The sequence below is a fragment of the Benincasa hispida genome, chromosome 11, assembly GCF_027475165.1.
Source record: "Benincasa hispida cultivar pf3 chromosome 11, pf3_genome.v1.1, whole genome shotgun sequence".
Lineage (NCBI taxonomy): Eukaryota > Viridiplantae > Streptophyta > Magnoliopsida > Cucurbitales > Cucurbitaceae > Benincasa > Benincasa hispida.
This window is the reverse complement of record NC_143488.1, coordinates 52,106,961-52,114,408: the sequence shown is the minus strand read 5'-3', so window position 1 is coordinate 52,114,408 and position 7,448 is coordinate 52,106,961.

Sequence of the window (7,448 nt, the reverse complement as noted above, 5' to 3'; positions counted from 1 at the left end):
TGCATTCCCCTTGTTCCCTATGTGCACATAGCTCCCCGCTTATGGGCTCAGAAGGTAGGCCTACCGGCCCTTGACCATCCCATACGAGTTTCCTCTCACAGGCTCAGAAACTAGATCTCTCGTTCCCCTAACCATCCCGTGAGGTTCCATTCGAGGCTCAGGAACTAGGTCTATTGATCCCCTGACCATCCCGATCATATAATCTCATTCTCATGCTTAATTAATCATTCATAACATAAGAATATATAATTTACTCTAGTAGATATGCTTAAGACTTAAAGGAAAGTACCACTCACCTTGGTAAGGTAGGAATCTTCCTCTCTAGAAGTTCCTTAGTCTTCTCGGGCTCCCTTTTGAACCCTAGAATCCATATTCAACTTAAAGCACAGATTACTCATAGTTCTAAGCCTTATTTCGAGATACTTCAATGTAAAATGGCTCTAAAATGTCTCAGAAAGCTTACCTTAACATCTTAGCTCAGAACTCCTCATGGTTTGGCCTGAATCCTCAAACCATCATGACTGGCCCAAGCTTACCCGACGACTCGACCCTTCTATCTTTTCCTCACTATCCAGCTCGATTCCTCGAAACTTTTTCTCCTGCAGCCCAACCTTAAAAGCTAGACTCTCAGAGCTTTCGGGTGGCTTTAAAATCACTCCAAACGCATGAGTATTCTGGGAGAAATCCTCGTCCTAAGTTGATGCTACTTTTAGACTTCACTGTTGGGCAATAACTCTTCTATTTGGAACTTCATGATTGACGCATGGTTATCTCTGAAACTACTCTTAAACATTCTTCTTATTATAGTTCAAGAGGATTTCAAGTTATGTACTGAAGAAACCTCTTGTGGTGGTATTTATAGGCCAAAGGAAACAATCCTTCTCACCTTTACTAAGCCTCAATGCAAGACACCTCCTACTCTTGAAGTATTTGCACCATGTTTTGCTACCACCTACTTCTTTGCCATTCACCTACTCTTATACCACGCACTTACTTGAGTTGTCTTCCTCATACATAATACTTCCAATTAAATTCAAAACCCTAATTTCAAATCTCATCGAGTCAAATTTACTCAATTCACTAATCCAAAATAATGTTACAGGGTTTCAATTAATTGTATTTGATATAATTGAAACGTTTAATTTTTGTAGAAATTGAATAAAATTAAAAGTTCAAAATATTTAAATAATGACTTAAATATTTGATGAGGCGTAATATAATATTTAATATTTGATTTAAATTTAATTAATTAAAATTACTTTAATAGAATTAAGAAATAAAAATGAGTTTTTAATTGAAAGTGAGAAAATCCAAATCTTGGAGTTTACCACTCATTTTAACACCTCATGGCACTTCAATTTAAAGAAACTGAAGTGGCATCAGGTATGCTAAGTTTTTTGCATGATCTTCATGCACAAATCGAAGTTTTAAATTTGAATTAAGGTCATGCAACCAGTTTTTAAACTAGAAACTCTGCAGAAATTAAGAACTCTCAAAACCATCTTCAATCTTATTCAAATTCAACTCAATTCAGTGTTTCCACCACACAGTTCAAGCTAGAGAATAATAGAGAAAGTCTCTATGGTGGTCTATTGAAAGATTGAAGCATCAATTCGTGGATCTCAGCTAGTTTTGAAGTGTTTTCATCAAAGGTGTAGTGTTTTAAAAACCTTCTTCAGAAATTATGTTTCAATGCATATTTTAAACTCAAACTAAATGTAATTAGAGTACTTATTGATTCTGTTTTTGTTTTTTTTTTTTCTATTAGAACATTAAGCAAGACTAGCCACATCTAACTTAATGCATTTCTAATCTTTCGGTTTTGTTATCTTTTAGGCGAACCTAGAAGCCAAGAAACCAAGTCATGATTCAAACTAAAAACTATTACTACTGAATCAAGCATGCTTTCAATGCAATTACGGACATTAAAATCATGCATAACAAAGATAAACATACTAAAAATTGAGTTATCAATTGAATTTACCTATATGCTTGTTCTAGAAATTATATCAAAGAAAGGAAATTAATAAGAAACAACAAGATTCAAGAAGAATTCATAATTAATCTCATAAAATTCAAAGAAAAACCCTGCTAACCTAAAAAACTGACGATGTGGCCTTCAATCGTTCATCAAATCCGAATCATGATGCCAAAATTTAACATTAAAGATCAAAATACAAGGAATTCTCATGAGTTTTAGCCAAGAATGGCCAAAATCAAGCAAAGTACTCTCCATGTCAGCCTAACTTTCCTCTCCTTTGTACCTAATTTGGAAATAATTGCTTTTATTTAATTTGGCAATATTATAAAGAGATCTAAATGTTGGGTGATTGTCCAGTCCCCTAGCATTCCATCACATGATTTTCATAATCCAAGGCAAGGTTGTTATGCAGCTTCTGCCAAAGCGATATATTGTTATGGATGTGTATTGTCGAAATATATTGTTCTATGAAATGATCAACCATTCACTATGAAGCACATATACTTCATGTGAGGCAAAGAATCAGTATCAGACACGTATCGGATACCGATACTTCCAGATACTTCACAGATACATATCTGACACACGATCTGACATATCTATATTTTCAGATATTTTTCAGGTATTTATCTGACACGCGATTTGATGTATCATTTCTATGTGTACCTTTTCTTTTTAAGAAAAAAGACAAGTAACTCATATAATCTTTCCTAATCTAAAATTAAGCAACCTATTTAAAAAGCTCACTACTCGAGTCCAAAACAAAAGAAAAATAAATAAATAACGGACCAAACCATAGACTAGAATCATCTAATCTCCATCTTCACATTTGAGTCCCCACAAAGTCCACCAAAATATAAATCATTTGGATGTCTTCAACAATAAGTTCTTCGTTTATCTTCATACTTCTCTCTAATCTTTTCTTCTTCTTCTTCTTTGCAATATGAGTCACTTTTCTATTGTATTTTATTAACTATTGTACTTCAACATCTTAGATGTTGCTTTTTTTATATTGTATTTCAGTGTTTGTATTCTATTTTGTGCTATTGTTATTAACTTGTATGCTAAATTTATTTATATCCTAGATTCTTTTAAAGAAAAAAATGTATCTTCAACGTATCAGTATGCTCGTTTTTTAGAAATATATATATTAAAAAATATATATAAAAAAGTGGTCGATCCTTAGACGTATTCATATCTTAATTAGTTTTTTAAAAATTGACGAATCGTCGTATCCGATCGTATCCGTATCGTGTAACCGTATTTGTATCTATACTTCATAGACCATTCACCACTACAAAAATCAAGTACTAATATATATATATATATAAGTGAAGTCTAATACATCAAAGGTAATTACATCTTTATTATTATGCTCAAAACTTGTTTTGAACAAGATGATAATTTTCAATATGGTAAATTTATGGTTTTCCCATATGAAAAACATCTATCTCCAAATTTAACATATATCCAAATGAAGTTCTTTTAATTTCCTTTTTCCAGTTTGATAGCAACACCAAACTTAACTAAGAGAGGATCATAATATGAATTTTCAAAATTCATCAATAGCTGATTAGTCGTCTTGTACTATATTTGTGGAAGCTTCTCAAAGAACTCGTAATCACTAATTAATACATTAGTAACACATTTCCCATCGGTACCAAAAAGGTAAGTAGCAACCACTGCATCTATTAAAAAGATATATGGTTCGACGATCAAAACCGACCTAAAGTTCATAATAACAACATATTTTACCATTCCACACACATTAAAAAATAACTTATGTGACACATTACTTTTTAATCTTATCATTTACATGTGTTGGATGACAATTAAATTTACCTTCACCCACTAATTTAAGTTTTTGGATCAATCGGTGATTTAAGATGGTATCAGAGCAGGTGGTCTAGGGAGGTTCTGTATTCAAGTCCCTATATTATTCTTTCCTCCTAAATTAATATTGATTTTCACTTGCTAGGTCTTTTTCATACTTCAAGCTCACAAGTGAGAAAGAGTGTTAGATGATACACAATTAAATTTACCTTCACCCACAAGCATAAATTTTTATATCAATCGGTAATTTAAGAAAGTGGATTCCTCTTACATTTTGTTTTATTTGTTATCCTTCTATTTTTTTAATTCAAATTTAATACAAGTTTGAAATTCATATATAAATGTCTTGTAGTCGTATTTATTTGTAAATGATCCAAATTGTATGACAAGCACAATGTATTCCTTTTAAAGTTTTAGTATAACCGAGTTTATTACCGTCATTTTACTATTTCTAAAATACTTTCTATAATTAGGAGATATTTTTAGAATCTTAATTGATACAGTTACTTTGGCTATTTTATGGTATATTTTTACACACTGTCAATTTAAAGTTGTTACAAATACAACTATAAATTACTACAACTTGGATTTTAGAAAATTCACCCCTCTCAATTAATAATCTCCCACAAGCATACACATTCAAACCAAGAAATATGGAAACTCAGAAGTTTTTTACCTTGTCTATTTGTATCATGATCATACTTGCCTGCTTTGTTTCATCAGGTATTATTCTATCCCTCAACTATTATAATTTCATAAGAAGATAGATGTTAATAGAACTCTATCAGTGTCTATCAATGTTTTTTTGTTATATCTGTAACTAGTTTGACATTTTTTCTATCTGTGAAAATTTTTCATTTTATAATGTATTTTCTTTTTTCATTTTTCTAAATTTAAAGCAACATTATTAATGTGTTAATTCTTGGTCACATGACAGTAAAAGGGGATGGTTTCTGGACTTGTGTTATACCATGTTCTAAGATTGATGGAGATGTTTCATGTAATACTGCATGCATTGAACAGGAACGAGGTGGTGGGTTTTGTATTCCCAAAATACCTGGCGTTTCTGATGAAAAAGTTTGTTGTTGCAATAATTGATGAGCAAAGAAAGACATTTGTATAACTTTTTATTTAAACTTTGAAATAAATTTATACCTCTAATTACAAATTTTATTTAATTTTATCTTAGCCCTTCTTTTTTTTTTCTTCTTTATGATAACAATAAATCTTCCTCATAAAAACTATTTGTTGCCATCGTACAAAGAATATATAAAAAAATGTCCTAGACATGTTGTATAGTTACAATTATAATAATACACTAATATGTTATAATTGGATTGTAGCATACTCTATAAAATGCTATTACAAATACCTTATATCTACGCTAAAATGATTAAATTTTAATCTTACATTATTGTTAAATAAATTTTAAATTTTAAATTCTAAAATTTTTTGATGTCGAATAATTGAGAAAATTAGCAAATCGACTTCTTGATAGTAATCGATGAAGAAGCTTATGAAGCCAATATTAACTAAAGGAATAAGAACCAAGAATTACCAAATTTTATTCCCAAATTACAAACTTAAAGGTAGCTAAATAAAATTATCTAACTGTTTAGTCTTGAAATCTACGTAATTAACTAAACTAAGTATTTTCAATCCCAACAAAACACTATTTAATTAATACCGCCTTTTTTATACTTAGTTTTGCCTGATTATTATAGTCATGATGATAGTTCTTAAATTATGTTAATAATCAAATCTTTGGAAACTTGGTTTGAAGAACATATTTACCCCACAATTAATTTTCCTACTTTGGCAAGTAAAAATTATGTCTACATCTGTTCGACTGATATTAAGAGTTTTAGGTATGTTAGACATTTTAATGTTTATGAACTAATTTTAGACACAAATCTAAAAGTTTATAAATGAAACTTCTAATTAAAATATAAATATAATATCAAATATATTTTTGCCAATAATTGTTTGAATCACCTCATTTCTAAATTTGTTATTAAATACGTATTGATATGATATATACTTATATATTTTGTTTTTCATTCAATATCCTCGTTTCTATATTTCTATTGTCAAATTCACTAACTAAACATAGATCAAAATACTTATTACTTGGGGCTTGATCATATAAACTTGCAAAAGCATTAGTTGTTGCATTTAAGTTGTATCAGCTACATTTTGGAGAGTAATACATACCAACGTATTGTTTGTCATACTGTGCTTGCTTATGTTAGATTAGATTTTCGAGAATGTAGGAAGAAGTTAGAAAAGTATTGAGTGAAAACTTCAAGGAAGTTTAATAATCTATTTACATAGATATTGAGCTAGCTAGGGTTCTAGTTGTTTTTTTCATGAATAAGACTAAAAGGAGGCTGAATTGGATTGTCTTAGTTTTGGAAAAATTTTCTATCTTAGGAATATGAAAAGTTTTTCCTATTCCCATTAATTATCTCTCACACGTTACAATTTATAAAAATAAAGTAATCCGGTGAACAAAAGAAATATGGTACTCCATTGGTGTTAATTGATCTCACTTGATTTTGTTTTTACTATATGCGTGTGTATGATCTCCACATTGTTAAAATATATTTGTTTTTGAAATGATAAATGATTGGAACCACGACAACATCAAATTCTAATATCTCAAAAAAGAAACTACGAAACGAATAAAACAAAATTACATCTCTATTATTATGGTCAAAACTTGCGCAGAACAAGATGAAAATGTTCAACATGGTGAATTAAAGATTCCATATTGAAAAACATTTATCTCCAAATATAACATGTACCCAAACAAACAAACAAATAAATAAATAAAAACAAATTTACAAATTTAACAATAATTTTTCAAAATTTGCAGACATAGCAAAAAAAAAAAAAACATAAAAGCAAATTTCCACTTTTATTATGGAGCACTAATAGCGAAAAAAAATATTCTTAAATTTACAAATTTAGCAAATGTCTTTCAAAATTTACAAATATAGCCAAAAAGAAAAAAACATAAATGCAGATTTCCAATTTTTATTATTCCAAATTTATCCTTATTGGTGTATTAGTATGTATATCAATAGTATATCTGATATATCAGTCATCTGATGTATTTTATACTTGATATATCAATTAGCTAGTATACCAAAGGTAAAGAAAATAAGTATTGTATGACAAATATATTTTAAGAAACCAAAGTTATGACTTAAACTTTTTTGTAATTCCAGGTGTGGCAATCAGATAACAATCATATAACACTCACATAGAAATCAGATAACAATTACATAAGAATCATATAGAAATAAGATAGTAATCATATACCAGAAAATAAGTTACATAAGTCTTTGGAGTGCAGTAAGAACGGGAGGGTTTTGATTTGATTTGATTTGATAGAAAAACAAAATGTGATAATTTAAAGTGCGGAAAGTAAAATAGGTTGAGAAAGAGAGAAAGCAAACACGCGATTACCTTCATCAATTGAGAGATTGTCGGGCTATCTATGGACCAATTCATTGATTAATCATATAAATGTTCAAGGGTTATCTACTTCTCAAGTCCAATCGAATGTACGAAAATTCGGACAAACTCACTAAGGAAAACCAACATGATATTGATTCCTAAATTATCT